The sequence below is a fragment of the Ailuropoda melanoleuca genome, chromosome 2 (genome assembly GCF_002007445.2).
Source record: "Ailuropoda melanoleuca isolate Jingjing chromosome 2, ASM200744v2, whole genome shotgun sequence".
Classification (NCBI taxonomy): domain Eukaryota; kingdom Metazoa; phylum Chordata; class Mammalia; order Carnivora; family Ursidae; genus Ailuropoda; species Ailuropoda melanoleuca.
Window position 1 is genome coordinate 8,475,957 of NC_048219.1, and position 19,187 is coordinate 8,495,143.

The following is a 19,187-nucleotide window of genomic DNA, read 5'->3' on the forward strand; positions in this document are numbered from 1 at the left end:
TTTTGTGACTGACTTCTTTCATTCAGCCTCATGTCGCCAAAGTTCACCCATGGTGTAGCATGTACAGTACTTCATTTTTAAAAAATTGTTATCTGTGGTAATATACACATAATATACAATTTTTCTTAGCCATTTTTACGTGCATGGTTCAGCAGCGTTAAGCGCATTCACATTGTTGTGCAACCGATAGGCAGAGCTTTTTCATCTTGCAAAACTGAAACTCTGTACCCGTTCAACAGCAACCCCCCCTTGCCCCTCCCCCAGACCCTGGCAACCACCATTCTGCTTTGTGTTTCTATGAGTTTGGTTACTCTGGATGCCTCACGGAAATGGAATCATACACAATCTGTCTTTTTTGTGACTGGCCTATTTTCTTTAGGATAATGTCCTCAAGGTTTATCTGCATTGTATCATCTTTTAGAAGTCCCTTCCTTTTGAAGGCGGAATAATATTCCACTGTATGCATAGAACAGTGTGTGTATCCACTCATCCCTAGGGAACACACGGATTGCTTCCCCCTCTTGGCTATTATGAATAATGCTGCTCTGGACATGGGTCTACAGATATTTCTTTGAGATCCTGCCTTCAGTTCTTTTCGGTAAGTATCTAAAAGCCAAATTGCTGGATCATCTGGTGATTCCATCTTTCATTTTTCAAGGAACTGCCATACTGTGTTCCGTAGTGGCTGCACCATTTTTTATCCCCACCAACAGAACAAAGGGATTCCAATTCCTCCCCATCGTCGCCAGTACTTGTTATTTTTTCTTTGTTTATTTGTTTTGTTTTGTTAGTGGCCGTCCTAATGGATGGGAAGACATCATTCCTTTTTATGGCTGAGTAATATTCAATTGAATAAATATATCACATTTTCTTCATTCAGCACTTGATGGACATTTGTGTTGTTTCTCTTTTTGGCAATTATTAATAATGTTAATATAAACATTTGTGTTTTGGGGCACCTGATGGCTTAGTCAGTTGGGCTTCCGATTCTTGATCTCAGCTCAGGTCTTGATCTCAGGGTTGTGAGTTCAAGCCCCATGTTGGGCTCTGTGCTGGGAATGGTGCCTACTTAAAAAAAAAAAAATTAAGCAGAAAAAAAAATAAACATTTGTGTATAAGTTTTGCTTGAACATATGTTTTCAAATTTCTTGTTTAATTTCTTGAGGAACCATCAGACCATTTTCGAAAGCAGCTATACCATTTCACATGTCCACAGCAATGTATGAGAATTCTAATTTCTCTCTACCCTTACCAATAATTGTTATTGTTCTTCTTCTTTTTTTTATAACTATCCCAGTGGGTGAGGTGGTATTTCATTGTGCTTTTGTTTTGCATTTTTTCCACCGCTAATGATGTTGATCATCTTTTCATGTGCTTATTGGCCATTTGTGTATCTTCTTTGGAGAAATATCTATTCAAATCCTTTGTCCACCTGGAAGTTGGATTGTCTTTTTTTTTTAAGATTTAATTTATTTATTTGACAGAGATAGAGAAAGCCAGCGAGAGAGGGAGCACAAGCAGGGGGAGTGGGAGAGGAAGAAGCAAGCTCATAGCGGAGGAGCCTGATGTGGGGCTCGATCCCATAACGCCAGGATCACGCCCTGAGCCGAAGGCAGACACTTAACTGCTGTGCCACCCAGGCGCCCCTGGATTGTCTTTTTATTGTTGAGTTGTGAGAGTTCTTTATATATTCTGGATACTAGGACCTATCTATGTCTGATTTACAAATATTTCCTCCCATTCTGTGGGCTGTTTTTTCATTTTCTTGAGAATGTCCTTTGAATCATAAAAGCTTTTAATTCTGATTAAGTCAAATTTATCTGTTGTTTTTTTTCTTTGGCTGCTTGTGCTTTAGGTGTGTTACCTAATAAACCTTTACCTAAGCCAAGGTCACAAAGATTTACACCTGTGTTTTCTTCTAAGACTTATGTAGTTTTAGCTCTTGCATTTAGAACTTGGGTCCGTTTCGAGTTAATTTTCTATATGGTGTGAGGTAGGGGTCTCTTTGGGATTCCTGGACCCGATTCTAATGTTGGGGGCATTCCTTCACACCAACAAACAGTTCTTGGGACACCAGCTGAGTGTCCTACAATTCAACTAGTTCTAACACTACGTGGAGAGAGCATCAGATCCCACAGGATGAGGGCTCAGTCCCACAAGATTGCTTTCCCCTTTCAGACTCCAGTTGCAAGCCCAGGTTATTACCTGTACTTCTGACCCACCAGCTATAGATCAGAAGTTCCTGGACCTCCTCTGTGAGTTAATTAATTAACTTGCTGGAGTGGCTCACAGAACTCAGAGAAACATTTTACTTTTTACTCATAAGGATGGAACTCAGGAAGAACTGCATAGGCAAGATGGGGGAAGGACACAGAAGGAGCACCAGTCTCCCCACATTTCTATGTGTTCGCCAACTTGGAAGCTCTCTGAACCCTGTCCTTTTTGGTTTTTTATGAAGACTTCATTATGTAGTCACGATTGGTTATGAATTGGCATTGGTGACCAATGGAACTTCAAGCCCCTCTCCCCTCCCTGCAGGTCAGGGAGTGGGACTGAAAATCTTCTGGTCACATGGTTGGTTCTCCTGGCAACCAGCTCCCATCCCTAGGTGAGTCCAAAATTTACCTCATTAACATAATAAAAAGCACCTTTATCACTCTCAGTGCTTGGGAAATTCCCAGGGTTCCAGCGTTGTGTGCCAGGAACTGTGGATGAAGACCAAGTGTATATGAGAAACATATTTTGGTCATCTGAATGACCAAATATATATTACTTATAAATCACAATATTGCAAGGTCCAAATTCATTCTTTTACCATTAGTATCCAGTTGTCCCAGCATCATTTGTTGAACATCAATGGGGTTTTGTCTGATTTTTTTCTTACGATTATACTGGGGTTATGGGTTTTTGGGCAGAAGTTCACAGAGCTCAAGTGCCATTCTCATCACATCGTATCAAGGGCACATACCATCAACATGACTCATCACTGAAAATATTAGCCTTGATCACCTGGCGAAGAGAGTGTTTGTCCGATTTCTCCACTATGAAGTCACTACTCTTTGGAAGGAAGTCATTATGTGAAGCCCACACGTTAGGGGGAGTTAAGCTCCACCTCCTTGAGTGCTAGGCATCCAACCTAAATTCTTCCAAATTCTTCCACATGGGAGATTGGCCTCTTTTCCCCCATTTATTGATTTAGTTCAATCATTTATTTAAAGCAGTATGGACTCATAGGTATTTGTTTTATACTTGGGATTATAATCTGATATTACCCTATTTACTTTGTTGCTTAGCTGTTTCCAGCTTTGGCCATTGGCTCTTGAGTTCCTTTGACATTTTCCCATCATTTTGTGTGCTCTGTGTTTAGCACCCCCTGCTTTCTTTCTGGCTTTACAAGGTGCTCCAGGCTCGTCTTGTATATTTCCTGACCTAGTCCTAGAATCAGCCATTCCTCCAAGGGTCCTGGGTTCTTTTTGTTAAAAAATGGCATTAGAATCCAAGTCTGGGTGCTAAGTGTGCTTGGTAAGCCCATTTTTAATGGCTTGCAGACGGAGGAAGTGTCAAAATTAATGTCGCTTTCAGATCTAAACCATAGGGTTCCGTGTCTGTTCCTCAGGGAAGGGGCAGCAATGGCGTCTGGACCACAGCACCACGGGTGCTGAGCACAGCTTGAATTCCCAGCCACACCATCTTTGACTGTGCTCTGCGTCCCGTACTAGTTCTAAATGTATACCTTTTCTCCTCATTACTAATCATGTTTTTCTGCTTCTTTGCAAGTCTGGTAATTTTTTGATTGGATGACAAACATTGTATGTTTTGCCTGGTTGGAGGCCAGATATGTTTGTATTCCTGTCAATATTCTTCGACATTGTTCTGGGACATAGTTAAGTTACTTGGAAACGGTCTGATCCTGCTGGGTCTTGCTTTTCCTATTTGTTAGGTAGGACCAGAGTAATGCCCAGGAGAGGGTTCCTTATTCCTCCCTTCTTTCATGACTCTGTATGAGTCGGTGTCTAAGTCCTCAATTTTTCTAAAGTTCCTTCGGTATAGAGGTAATACCTGTGCTTTCTCTATATTTCAAAGGCCGGTTCTGGGACCCAGCAGGAGCACAGCCGCTGTTTCAGTGTTGGTTAGGGGTATTCCAGAACTCATCTGATATGGAGAAGGCCATGGAAGGGCTTGACCCAATTCACTCAGGAGGCTGGGGGAAGGGGACTCAGGGCCAGGAGGAAGGGGCTAGAGGGCTGGAGTGGGGGGCAGAGGGAGAGCTCCATGATCCGAGGCTGAGCAACAGGCAAAGGGGAAGTGACTTGGGACCCCAAATGGACTGCAGTAGAGCCAGGGGCCCAATCACCGGGAAGGCTCAAGATGAGAGAGCTGTTTGCCCGCTCAGCCCTATAGCATGCAGGATGGGTGGTAGACCTGAGAGAGGCCTTTCCGGTTATGTGGGCTCAGGGACACTGATCATCCATAGGCCCACGGAAGCTAATGACTTGATCTTCCCAGACAGGCAAACTCCAACCAGCCTGTTCTGGGCTTAAGAGCTGTCTGGGGCAGGGGAACAACAGGGTGACCCCTGGACATCACCCTCCCCGTGGCCCATGACAGAGCTGAGAACCTCTTTGTAGGCAGATGAAAAACCTCTGTGGTTGTGACTTTGACCATCGACATTAAGACAGAAGGTGGAGGGGGAAGGAGGGAAAGGAGAGGGAGGTGAGGAGTGGGGGAGGGAATCAGCAGGATAAAAGAAGGAGGAGGGGGAGGAGGAGAGACAGTAAAAGCACCATGACATGGAGAGATAGGGAAGGGGACAGAGAGGGAGGGACAGGCAGACACCAGCAAACCACAGGGAGGACAGACAGAGGGCCGTGGACAGAGGACAGCAGTCACGCTGTGCCTAGAAGGCGGTCTCCAGGGGTGCGCCCCAGGGCTCTGCTCCCTGCCCAGGCCTCTCGGTTCACTTGGAAGAAGCACCACAAACAGCAGCCCCCCAGCTCCGCAGAAGACAGAAGCCGGAGGGACGGCGAGCACCACCAGCCGCCAGCGGACCTCAGGGTGAGAGTCGGCAGACAGCGTGTGAGCGGACACTTGGACAAGTTCTGCGTTTAGGGTCAAACATGAACTGCACAGTAGAGAGGGCGGGACAACCGTCTTGGCCGCGATTCCTGGAAAAGTCCCGCTGGAGGCTCCCCCTGAGCTGACAGGGGTGCGGTTGCCGGAAAAGCCGGTGCGACACTGGATGACGTGGATGCAAGTAGAGGGTCCAGGAGGACGAGGTGAGAGACCCCCGTCCTCTGGGCTGTCCTGGGGGCCACTTGAGCCTGGTCTGCGAGGAGGCAGAACAGGCACAGGTGCAGGGAATGTTCTGGAAGGCTTGTAGAATCAGAGAAGGCAGAGGCGGAACACAAAGTACCATCAGGAGACCAGGAGTCAGATGGGGCCTGGGTGGTAACCCCAGCTCTGGACTTCCTGTGACCTCTGACCAGTCCCTTCACCTCTCTGAGCCCCCATCTCCTCGTCAGTAACACGGGAGGGATCACAGTGCGTGTTTCTCAGGGTCTGAGCCCAGAGGAAGCGCCCAGAAATGGTGGGTCTGAAGAGCCTGGGGCCGCCCAGCCAGAGAAGGGGCTCCTGCTGACCTGAGAGCTGTATGCACCGGGGGGACAGCTGCCAGGGTGGGGACGGGCCCGCCCCCGACATGCACACACAGTGCACGGCTGTGGACCCCAGAGAGGGACCTGCGCGAGGCCCTCCACACGAGGAGGACGACACAGGGCCCAAGGGGCTAGGCCGGGGCTACTTACGGGTAGTAGGAGTAGGCATAGTGGTCCCTCCTAGCAGCGTGCAAAGAGAACAGCACAGTTGGGCCTGTGGTCCTGCCACAAGGTGGGCCGAGGGCAGCGCCCAGCCGGCAGGGAGGGGCCTGCTGCTTTCTGTGCTGGGGAGGGCACTGGCCAGGGGCTGGACAGGTCAGGAGGGCCTTCCTTGTCCCAAGGGCTGGCTAGGCTCAGTCGTTGAAAACCGAGACTCGAGGCCCCTTCCAGAAACTTCCCCAAGCCTGCTGCTGGAGGGAGGAGGAGGTGGGGAAAGGGCCTGGGGAAGCAGAGCTTTTGAACAGTCACACACACACACACACACACACACACACACACACACACACACGGACAGAGAGAGACATACACACACTTGCACGCTCACACATAGACACACTCGTGTGGATACACACTCACACACAGACACCTCCCTCATGTGCTCACAAGTGACCTGCTCTCCCCTGCAGCCCCATCCCCTCAGTCCCAATGGCACTCACCCCTGCCGGCCCCTCTGCCCCTGAGGGGTCAGCCCTCTGCCTACACCTGTGCCTGGGAGGGGACCCTGGCTGGGGGGTGTGGGTGGGGGGAGGTGGAGAGGGCTCCAGCTGGGCTCCAGGGCAAAGGGGAGGCCCGCCCGCCCCGACCCAGACTGCCGCCTAGTGTGGGGTCCATCAAAGGAGCTGGGCCACCCCCTCCGGGCACCCAAAGCATAGCTTGAGTCTGACCCCACTTCACAGGTGGGGAAGCTGAGTCCCAGAGAGTCGTGGTCTGCCTGGGACTGTGGGGTTCAGGGGCAGAGCGCAGACGCCTGTCCCAGGACCCTGACCCCCAGAGCCAGCTCCCTCCTGAGGCCCCATCCGGGCACATCCAGGGGTCCTCCATTCACCTACCCCCACACCATCCCGCCAGCAGGGACCCCAGGGAATGGCCTTCCACGAGGGACTCCTGCTGACTGGGGGAAGGGAAGGAGACAAGAGTGGAAGGCTGAGGTCCAGTGAGGGCAGGAGAGTGGCTGCAGGCCACACAGTGCGTCTCCTCTCCTCCATCCCAGGAGACAGCGGAGGGTCCAGGCCCCATGGCTGGTCACGGAGGCTGGGCACAGGGGCTGGGGCGTGGTGGGGCAGGTGGGCCGAGGAGGGCAGCATGTCAAGGTGAGCCGGGCATGAGTTTGGAGATGGGCAGACCTGGGTCAACAGTCTCTCACCATATGCAAGTTATTTTTATAAAAGATAAACCTGGGTCCTGTCTCTCTTCTTTTGCCTAAAACCCTTTATTGGATTCCAGGAGATCTTATAATAAAGTCCGTAGTCCTTATCATAGCTCACGAGGCCCTCGGTGGTGTTACCACGACCTAATTCTGGTGTGGGGAGGCCTGCAGGGGAGAAGTGCAGGGTCTCTGGGCATCCTTCTGGAAGGACTTGGCTGGCCTTCCATCCATCCCTTGGAACTACCTCCAGGGTAGATGGCTGAGGGCTCGCAATGTCCACTCCTGAGCCCCGCGTCTTGGTTCTGGAGCAAGCATGGCCAGGGCTCCTTCAGAGGCTCTTGGCTTTGAGCCTAAGAACAACAGAAGAGCTTAGAAATGGGATGGAAGGGACTGACCTTGTGCCCTTTTCCCCCAGGTCACCAGGATGCTTGGAGGCTCGAGTCTGCAACTCTGAGCCTGTCATCTCCCGGTCCTGACAGCTGCTTTGCGTTCCCTCGTCTGCATTCCCTCTGATGTGTGTTTCCCGGTCCCGACTTGTGTGTTTCTATTTATTTTTCTCACTTTACTGAATGGCTTTTGCTGTGAGCTCCTCCAAATCCTCGGTGGAACAAAGCCGAGAGTAAATAAATGAGTGCTGACAAATTCAAATATTTCTAGTCACAGCCTCGGTCACGTCTTGGCGTGTGACACCCATCCTGACAGCTGCACTCTGGGAAGTAGAGATGCCTTTTCCTGGCTCTCCAGCTGTTTCTTTCGAGCTTCGGAGCTGTGGGGGAATCACCCCAGTGCCCAGGGATTGGGGCCACAGAGGTCCGTCCCCTGTCACTAGCGCACTGCAAACACCAGCCCAGGCCCCTCTTGGCCTCCATCTCCCAGGCCAAGGTCAGGCCTCCCCTGGCCCCACGCCCCGCCGGGAGGTGCTAATCAACATTAGCTATGAACAAAGCATCTGGATCTGGCATGATCCCCATTACGCTTAAGGAAAGAGAGGCTCAGAGAGGTGAAGGGACATGTCCAAGGTCACACAGCAGGGTCCTTTGGAGACTGGGACTCCCAGCTCTTTTGTGGATATGCACTTCCCCCACCAAGGCCCCTCTCTGGCCCTTACTGTGTCCCAGGCTCCTGCCCAGGACTCCCAGACTGGTCAGAGAAAGGAGAAGGTGTCGTTGGGGGTCCTGACTCCCCCCTTTCCTGGGTGCCCCCAATCTCACATGCATGCTCACACATTGCCACCCCACCCCCGCACATACCCCCCACACATACAGACCACATTCACCGGCACATACCCTCCCATGCACGCCTGTGCTCTCCCACACCCCTCCTGCTTCCAGCACATTCTACCTGGTAGAGGCAGCCCTTAGCTCCCTTAGTAGGTAAAGGAGGGGGGCCATGTTCTTGGTCATGCTAGGAGGATGGTCTTCTCTGGCTCCCTGTCCTGGCCTTCGAGAAAGCCCATCCCAGTGTCTCTCTGAGCAGGACCCTCCAGAGAAAAGCTGGGAAGAAGGGAGACGTCCTTCTCGATAGGATGTCTGCCTGGGGGTCCTCTGGATGGGCCTGGCTCGTCACCTCTCCTGGCTGGACATTCTCTTCCGATGTCCTGACAGTCACCATCAGATACCCGTGGCCTCAGAGGAGAAGGTGTTTCCTGCCTGCCCAGCATCACAGAAGTCCTCCTTCAGACACTGTGAGCCCTGGCTGGGAGGCTGAGGGGGGGCAAGGCCAGGCGGCCTGGGTCGGGGCTCTGGGTCGGAGAGAGAGCCTCTTCCTTCCTGCCTCCGAAGGGCTCACTGGGGCCCTGGCCTCAGCAGCATCGTCAACTGCACACTCTGGCCCTTTATTGACCCCATAATTCCTGGGAGAGGGGATGTAAGTGGGGGAGGGTGCCCTCAGCTGGGGCCCCTGTAAGGCTTAGGCCTCTCCCCAGAAGACCGCATCTCCATATGGAAGGTACGGGGTCTAAGGGCAAGAAAATGGAGCTGTGTGACTTTGGACAAGTACCTTGACTTCTCTGTGCCTCGGTTTCTTTGTCTATAAAATGGGATAATAACAGTCCCCCACCTCGTAAGGTTGTTGTAAGTGCCCTGTACTGCATGCAGGTCACTGCATACAGGAAGAGCTCAATAAATGCGGCTGCAGGGATTAGGGCCACGTTTGCAGCTTCCAGCTGTCTGACCTTGAGGAAGTCATTGCCCCTCCCTGTGCCCTTGTCCACGGCCCTAAACAAGGACCATTCTACTAGCAGCATGGTGCCGCAGGTCCCTGTGAAGATCTCATGGGATTGCGAGTGATTAAAAACAGCCCAGGGTGTCTGCTGCGGGTCCGCGCACCCCGAGGTCAGCATGATGCACTGAGCATGTGTTTATTACCGGCCGGGCTCTGCGGCTCCCCATCCCGCCTCACCCTGTCCAGTGTCGCTCAGGGGTCCCCCGGCCCCTCCAACTGCCTGCTAATGAGCCACAGGCTTCGGTAATGAGGCTGGTTCATCACAGAAGGTGCTGGAACAGCCTGGGAGGGAGAGAGGCCGGGTGGGGGAGGAAGGAGGAGATGGGGTGCCTGGCTCCCCGTCGGCCTGGCCGCTCCAGAGTCTGCCACAGAATCAGTCTCCTCAGTCTAGAGCAATCATGAAAGGGGAGTGAGGGACACCCCCCCAACCCTTATTGTGAAACTCCCCTTGCCCGTGAAATGCCCAGAAGCAAGGACCTGAAGAGTTCAAGCCATCCCAGAAGCCATTCACTGGTCTCTCCAACTTTCAGGCTGGCCTTTCCCCAGTGAATCCCAGTCTTGCCCCAGAATAACCACGAAAACTCCATCAGGGGTCCCTGCGTCTTTTCCTGGACCCTCTGGGGCCTGCAAAGCTCCTGCTGCTCCTCTCTGGGCCCCAGGACGAGCCACACCCTCCTCACCACCAGGCCTTTGCACGTGCTGTTTGACTGTTCCTGTGTCTCCACTTCCTTCCTTGGGCTCCAGCTGCCCCCTGAGCTGCTCCAGCCCAGCTCCGCTCTGTGCTATAAGCCACAGTTCTCTCCTCCCTCCCCCGCGCGGGACTGGGAGCCCCTCAGATCAGACTGATTCCCCAGAATGCAGGGTGCTGCCTGACACCTTAGCCAGCATTTATTGAGCGCTGACTGTGTGCCAAGGCCCCGCTCAGCCCTTTACAGGCATATGTCAGTTAACCTTCAAGGTCATCGTCAAGGACATACTGGAGAGAAGGCAGCACTGGGGCTGGGAGCCCAGACTTGAAGGCCAAGCCTGTTGGATTTGAACCCAGCTCTGCATTTGCTGATTGAATAAACGTTAAGGGAGTTACATCAGCTCTCTGTCTCCTGGTTTCCTCAGGCAAGATGGAGTGGGTAATGACAGCACCTGCCTCCAGGGAATTAGAGACTAAATATATTTAAAGGCCTTAAAACAATGCCTGGCATGGTGTAAGTGGTGACTGTTAGTATTATCCGCATTTCACAGATGAAGAAACCAAGAGCAAAGGAAAGTCCTTTGCCCAAGATCTCAGCAATGAGGTGGTACAGTTAGGATGTGAATCTAAGATTTCCTGACCCCAAAGTACTCTCCTTAAGTAAGCCTCAGGATCTTTGCCCTAGTAAGCCTCAGTTTCCCCATCTATAAGTTACAGGGGCTGGGGTAGATAATGCCTCGGGTTCCAGCATAAAACTCTTTGCCTCCATGATTCTGGGTAGAGATTCCAGAGTTGGAGAGAGCTTCAAAGGCCAAGGGCTCCTTTGTACATTGCAGCCAGATCTCATCTACGGCCCTGGAGGCCGTGCCAGGTATCTGGTAAGCAGTGGCTGGCCCGCTGGCCTGAAGTGAGGTGGGCCAGATTTAACAGGTGAGACTTTGGGGGAGATATTTCCATAGATGCCCCCAGTATTACAGTACACTTGGGCTCCAAGTGGAACCTGCCACAACAAGTCACAGATAGAAGGTTCAAGAACACCATCTGCTTCTATAGGAGCCAGCTGACAGCATTCCCTTCAGAGCAGGAGCTGCCTGTACAGACCCTGCTTTCTGCAGAGTCCTTGGGAGGGGTGAAAACTCTGAGGTGAGACAGACAGAAACTATTTTCTGATGCTTTATACACCCTGTCCCATTTTTACCCCCTACACCCTTCTGCAGAAAGAGTTAGTCATTCCCAAATCCAGCCACCCCTTAACTTCCTCCCTTACCCTAACTCACCCCTCACCCAATGCCATCTCTCATCCAGTGTTTCAATAGTCTCTGTGCTGGGCACCTGTTGCAGTCCCCACGGATCATAGTAGATAGAGGAGACCTTCCTAAGATCCAATTCAGACTGTACCCTTTTCTGTCCACTGAATTCTTTCATGGCTTCTTATCACCCTCCTCCACTGGCCTACGAAGACCTAAGTGATCCATTTCCTTGCTTCCCTCCATAGTCACTGGCCTCTTTGCTGCTCTGGGGGTACACCAAACCCATACCCACAACAGGGCTGTGTCACTTGATGCTCCCTGTGCCAGGGAGGCTCACAGATTCACCTGCCTGGCTCTGTTTTTGTGTCTCTGGTCTCAGCCTAAATGTCAACACCTCGGAGTGGTCTTTCCTGAACTTCTATCCAAGGGAGCCCCAGGGCCCCAATCCCTCTGCTCTCAGTGCTCCTCATCACTTCCTTTTCAGGCTCTGTGCTATTTATGGAGGACACAGCAGTGGACAGGACCCGTCCCTGTCCTTGGACACTTGTGACTCTATTGATACGGTAAAAGGATTGGAACTGATATTAGTTGAGGACTCTTTCTCTCTCTCACTCACACATACACACATACACATATACAGACAAATATACAAATGCATCTGATGGCACCACACAGGAAGCACATAGGTTGCCATGGAAATATGTAACGAGTTGGTAGGGGGCTGACCTATTGTGGGTTAGGGAGGGCTTCTCTGTTTCTATCTAGAGTAACACTAAAAAATCTAAAGGATGGGGCTTCTGTTGCCTCCAAGTGGGAGTATCCTCAGTCTTCCCAGGTCTTTCTGTTTACAACTAAAAAACCCTGGACATAATGCAACACCAAGCACAGGAAGACCCCAAGACACAGAAAGAAGCTAGACTGCATAGGGACCTCAGAAGCTGAGGAACAATGTGGCGGAGAGTTCCCTGGGTTTTCTTATTGCCTTCCCTGAATTCTGGCAGAGTATTGCTAAAGCCTCCAGCCCAGAACCACTAACAGATACACACTAAAACAGCTCCAAGAAAAACCTTCACTGTAGCCAAAGGACAAGGAAAAGGGTGGCCTAATAAACCGAAAACCTTTTTGTCAAAATCTGCCTTACTCCAGCCAAAACGCAACAGAAAACCTTTTCTCTTCCTACTCCCCCTGGCCTGCATTTTCAGGATGTGAATGTTCCATTCCACTCCACCCTCACCATGTGTAAGCAGGCATGGATGATCTGGTTCCCCTGCTAGGATAATGTCAGATGGGTGTAGCCATGAGCTAAGCCTCCACTCCCACCTGGCATCAGTGAGACTTACTTGGTGATAGAAGGTGGTGTTATTCACATTTGATGTTCCCATCCAACATCCAACTGGTATTTGTGGCCCTAGAGAGAAGCTGAGTCTCTACCCCAACCTGCCAGTGGTGAGGCAGAATGAAGTAGTGAGAAGCAGGGTGAGTTGACAGCCTGCTTTTCTCTCTCTCTCCCTCGGTGTCAACAGGCCCCAATGGGGAAGCTCAGCTCTGCTTTTACTCTGTAGCAGCAACGTGGTGTGGGTCAGCCCTCAGCTTCCTCCATCTCTGGTGTCAGTAGGGCACAGAGGGAAGCTGAGCCTAATATCCCCATTCAGAAGAAACAAGGCAGTAGAGTTGGTGCCTGATTTTTGCAGGCATGCCAGGGGGGAGCTGAGCACACACACCCATCTGGCCTCTTGCTACAACTGCTAGGAAAAAAAAGAAGAAAAAAATTAAATAGGATTCAGAGTCTTATAAAATGTTCAGGATACAATAAAAGAAGGAGAACTCATCATACCAAGAACCAGGGAAATCACAACCTGCAGGAGAGAGATAATCAATAAATGGCAACACTGAGATGAATCAAGTATTGGAATGATCTGACAAGGACTTTAAAGCAGCCATCACAAAAATGATTCCATAAGCAATTATGAAATCTCTGGAAACAAATGAAAAAACATGTCAGCAAAAAATAGAAGTTATAAAAAATAACCAAATGGAAATTATACTACTAAAATACAAAATAACTTAAAAGAAAAAAAAAGAAAAGAGAATTCAGAGGATAACCCAACAGTAGAATGGACATGGTAGATGACAGAATCCATGAACTCGAGTGTAGATCAATAGAATTTACTCAGTTTGAACAAGAAAGAGAAAACAGACTGAAAAAAATGAACAGTTTCAGAGACCTGTGGGACGATAGCAAAAGAACTAACAGTGATATCATGGGAGTCTCAGAAGGAGAGGAGAGAGAGTGGGACTGAAAATGTATTTGAAGAAATAATGGCTAATAACTCCTAAACTTAGTAAAAGACATATACCTACAGATTTAAGAAGCCGAACAAACCCCAAATAGGATAAAGCCAAAGAAACTGATGTGAAGCTGATGCCAGATCACATCATAATTAAATGCTCAAAAACTAAAGACAATGAAAAATCTTGGAAGCAGCCAGAAAGAAACTCTATGTTACTTATAAGGTACATCAGTCTGAATGTCAGTGGATGACTCTTTTGAAATTGTGGAGGATCCAAATAAGTGGCATAACAGTTTCCAAGGACAGAGGAAAAAGATCCATCAACTATGAATTCTGTATCTGGCTAAAATATTCTTTGAGAATTAAAGGGAAAATACAGTGGGTTTTTGTTTGTTTGTTTGTTTGCCAGCAAATGTATCCTTAGAGAATGGGTAAAAGAAGTAGTCTAAATAGAAAGGAAATGATAACAGAAGGCTTGGAGCTTCAGAAAGGAATGAACACGATTAGAATGGGTAGGGGTACATAGAATAGATCATCCTTTTTCTTATGAGTTTAAAAACTCATATTTGGTGGTGGAAGGAAAAATTGAAAACCGTCGAATGTGGCATCCAGGGCATGCAAAGGAACTATTTAAGACTAGCTTAAAGTGTGGAGGGACCTAAAAGGAAGTAGGGTGTCTATATTTAACTTGCAATGGTAAGTGTCAATACCATCAGAGTGCAATAAATTATGTATGTATATTATAATACTTAAAGCAAAACTAAGAAAACTGTACCAAGTGATATATTCAGAGACACTATAAACAAATCAATATAGAACCCAGAAAATACGTTTAGGTAACCCACAGGAATGTAAGAAGAGAGATACAGAGGAATGAGAAGCAAAACAGACAAAATGAAAATGGCAGACTGAAGCCCTCACATATCGATAAATACATGTAAATTGTTAAAATCATTGACGAAAAGACAGAGATTGGCAGAGCAGACCAAAACCAAAACAAAACAGACAGAACAAGCAAAAAACAAAAAGAACCCATAATCCAACAACGTGCTGTACACAAGTAACTCACTTGAAATACAACAACTCAGATAGGGTGAAACGAAAAGAATGGAAAAAGATATACCAAAAAATCTTAATTAAAAAGTAGGAGGGATCATGGTAATATCAGATACAGTAGTCTTCAGAGAAAAGAACACTACTAGAAAGAAAGAGGGATATTACATAATAATTAAAGGGTTAATCCACCAAGAAGACATAACAATTTTAAATATGCATGTACCAAATAATAGAACCTCAAAATACATGAAGTAAACTGATAAAGTTGAAAGGAGAAATAGATAAATCCAAGATGTTAGCTGGAAAACATCAAGACCCCACTCTCGGAATTGAAAATCAGCAGACATAGAACAGAACAACACAACCAAGAGGGTCTAACTGACAGCTACAGAACACTTCATCCAAAACACGCATTTATTTTCAAGTGCTCATGGAACATTTTCCAAGATAGACTATATCCTGTGCCATAAATAGCAATAATCACAATAAAAAGTCAGTGGATGGGTTTAATGCTGAATAGAGGAGACAGAGAAACAAACCAATCGACTTGAAGACAGAACAACAGAAATTACTCAGTCTGAATAGCAAAGACAGAATTAGGAGAAAAAAAAGAACAAAGCCTAGGGGACTTATGGGACTATAACTAAAAATCTAACATTTGTGTCACCAGAATCCCAGAAGGAGAAGGGAAGGGAGGATCTGAAAAACTCAAAGAAACAATGGCTGAAAACTCCCCAAATTTGGCAAAAGACAGGAACCTATGCATTCAAGAAGCTGAGTGAATCCGAATAGGAAAATCCAAAGAAATACATACTAAGACTGAACATCATCAAGCTTCTAAAAGTCAAAAAACCAAAGAAAATATCTTAAAAGCACTGAGAGAGAACCGACACCTTATCTACAGGGTTTAAATATTTCGATGACAGGATATTTCTCATCAGAAACCACGGAGGCTACAAGAAAGTGGCACACAACATTTACATGCTGAAAGAAAAGAATCCTATATTCTGTGAAAATATCCTTCACGAATGAACAGGAAACCAAGACATTTTCAAATGAAGGAAAACTAAGATAATTTGTTGTCAGAAGATCTGTCCTAAAAGAATGGCTAAAAAATTCTCTAAATGGAAGAGAAACATGAAAGGAGGATTTCCAAGGGGCACCTGGGTGGCCCAGTTGGTGAAGGGTCCAGCTCCTGATTTTAGCTCAGGGCATGACCTCAAGGTGGTGAGATCGAGTCCCACATGGGGCTCCAGACTATCAGGGAGTATGCTCGAGATTCTCTCTCTCCCTCTGCCCTCCCCAGATCATCATGCTCTCTTGCTCTCTGGGGAAAAAAAAAAAGGAGGATTCTCGAAATATCAGGAAGAAGAAAGAACATAAACAAAAATATGAATAAATACATTAGACTTTTCTTTCTCTCTTAAGTTCTCTAAATTATGTTTTATGGTTGAAACAAACACGGTAACTCTGGTGTGGATCTAAATGTATGTAGAAGAGGTAGTTAAAACATTTATATTAATAATGGGGGAGGGTAAAGGGAGGTAAGGTTTCTCCATTCCACTGGAAGCGATAAAATGATGAGGTCAGTTGAGCGGATAAGTTATGCAGATACAATGTAACGCACAAGGTGAAAGGTGCTATACAGAGATCCACTCCAAAACAATACAGATCAATACAAACTGAAGTCTAGGGGCGCCTGGGTGGCACAGCGGTTAAGCGTCTGCCTTTGGCTCAGGGTGTGATCCCGGTGTTATGGGATCGAGCCCCACATCAGGCTCCTCCGCTATGAGCCTGCTTCTTCCTCTCCCACTCCCCCTGCTTGTGTTCCCTCTCTCGCTGGCTGTCTCTATCTCTGTCAAATAAATAAATAGAATCTTAAAAAAAAAAAAAACTGAAGTCTAGAAATATTCAACAATAGACAGGAAGGCGGGAGAAAGAAATAAGGGATATTGGTCTAGAGTTTTCTTTTTGTGTGCTGTCCGGTGTTTGGCTCAGGGTAGAGGAGCGGCTGGTTGAAAGTAACACAAGTTTCTTCAGCTGAACAACAGGAGGAACAGCAGACCCCACCTCTTCGGGGCGGCTCTGAGGCTCAAGGTAACGCGTGGGGAAAAAAGGCATTTGGGGCGCCTGGGTGGTGAAGTCGTTAAGCGTCTGCCTTCAGCTCAGGGCGTGATCCCGGCGTTATGGGATCGAGCCCCACATCAGGCTCCTCCACTATGAGCCTGCTTCTTCCTCTCCCACTCCCCTGCTTGTGTTCCCTCTCTCGCTGGCTGTCTCTATCTCTCTGTCAAATAAATAAATAAAATCTTTAACAAAAAAAAAAGAAAAAGAAAAAGAAAAAAGGCATTAATGCCTGGCACACGGAGTATATAATTTGCCTTTGATAAATGATCACTATAATTTTTGTTTAATAACACGGTCTCTCTTTCTAATTCAAGGTCACCCTGGACTGTAGTCTGAATCAATCTATTTTTCTTGCAGTTTTAAAATTTATGTTCCAAAATGGATCTGAAACAGCTTATAGTTATACCTCTGATGCAATATATATATATATATATATATGCATATAGACATCAGGATCATGGGGGGGATGAACACCTATTAGTTCAATAAATGATGTCATCAGATCTGTCATTAGATCTCTCATTCTGGCAGGACCTCTCCTCTAGATGGTTCCACAGTGGAGAACATGCTCATACCATATTTTCTCCAAGTTCATAGAAATCCCAGAATTCAGCCTCCTTGGCTTGGATTGGGTCATATGCTCATTTCTGAACCAGTCACTGTGGCCGGGGGTGATGCAAGACTCCGACTGGCCAGGCCCGGAGTTCTGTCCCCGTCCTTCCATCTGGGGGTGGAGTGATTTCTGCAGGACCCCCTAGAACTAGAGGCCAGCCCAGAGGCAAGTTGCTTTCTAACCAATATTTTTCTTGGTTTTTACCTGGATAAGGCATGGAGCTAACGAATTTCTTTCGGTCTCAGGAACCTCTTCGCCGCACAGGGCACTGGACCAGATTTTAGTTAAGGGTCTTTGTAGTCTTTGCAACTACAGTTCATTGATGGATTTACAAGGCAGGGAAGGTGGTTAAGTCCAGCTAGAGGCTGTTTTCACATGTCTCCTCTTTTAATTTCATGGTTATGCCCCGGCGCAGAGCTTTGTGAAACATCGGGGGTGGCCGGGGGATCCCAACACCCATCTGTTCCAGATGCAAATGCAACTGATATGAGGAAAGAGGAGTGGGGAGAGGGTGTCTGGGCCAGGAGAGAGCGCCTCCCTTCTCTTTGGAGCTGCGGGGTGGCTGGGAGTCTCCATCACCAGAGCCCAGGTGCTCTGCACACCGGACGCACTATCTGGGGATTTGGGTCAGGGCAGGCAGCCTTGACCCTCTATTGAGCTACTGTTTCTTGGTCACCTACTATGTGCTCGGGGCTCTACGTGGATTTTCTAACTTAAACTTCACAGTGATCGTATTACAATACAGATCGAATTGTACAGACAGAGGGAACTAAGTCTTACACATGTGTGCAGGGCACTGGGCTACGTATGGGGAGCAGGGAAGATTTGCACGTGTGTTGAACGGTGACTTAGAGACGTGGAGAATTTGCCAAGGCATTTGAGTTGGAGCTGGCATTGGAAGGCAAATCTGCTGTTTTCACTTCCTCTTCGCTGCCAGGTTGTAGCAAATTCTGGGCCTCAGTTTCCCTGCCTGAGAAATGGGCCCCAGAGACAGGACAGGATGAGTGTGAAGTCTGCCTTAGGCTTTGGGGTGGAGTGTTTGGTAGAGGGTAGGCCTGGAATGGCAGGTGGGGGGCTGGTGTGGAAGGATCTGGAACCAGGGGCCTCTGCGGTCCAGGGACCAGGGACATGCAGCTTGGGCACCAGGAGTAAAGTGCAGGCCTGGTCAGAGAGCTGGTTTCGTCCCTGTCACTTGATCCCTTTAGCCCCTCCTCCCAAAGCCTCCCAGGGAAGTAGTGACCTCTCGGGGCAAACCATGGGTCTGCGGTGTCCCCAGGAAAGGCCCTCTACCCTTCCCCAGCTGGGTCACCCTCTGCATCTGTGACTCTGGCCTGTCTGAGGGAGGCCCTGTCTGCTTGTCCTGGCCTCCCTATGCTCAGAGGATGCCGATCAAGGGCATAGCCTGGAGCTGACTGTCAGAGCGGCCTGGGGGTGGGGCAGGAGCCCCGGGGGGGCATCGTCCTGTCCCCTTCCTCTCTTGTTCCTATTGACAAATAGCTGAGTCTTTTGCCCCCAAATCAGGATGTAAGTGCTTCTGAGCCAAAAAGAGCTACAGTCTGATGGAAGAAGGGAGATAGGAGACACCCAAGCAGAGGTGTCTGCGGGGCCCCACAACAGGTGCCAGGAAGAGAACACGGAGTCCACAATCCAAAGAGCTGGGGGTGAGTCCCGGGCTGTCACGGACGTGCTGTGTGACTTGGGGCACGTGACTGCCCCTCTGGTCTCAATTTGCTCACCGAGGAAATGGGGAGAACAATTCCCCCCTGGGGCGGGAGACTGGAACGAGACACCGGGTCCAGGGCAAGGTGTCTGTCAGGGCTCAGGACAAAACCTCATCTGTGCTGGGGTTTAGGCCCAGGTGCCCCCTCGGCCGCAGGTCTCCCACGAGGGCTTCAAGGAGGAGACGGCACCCCCTCCAG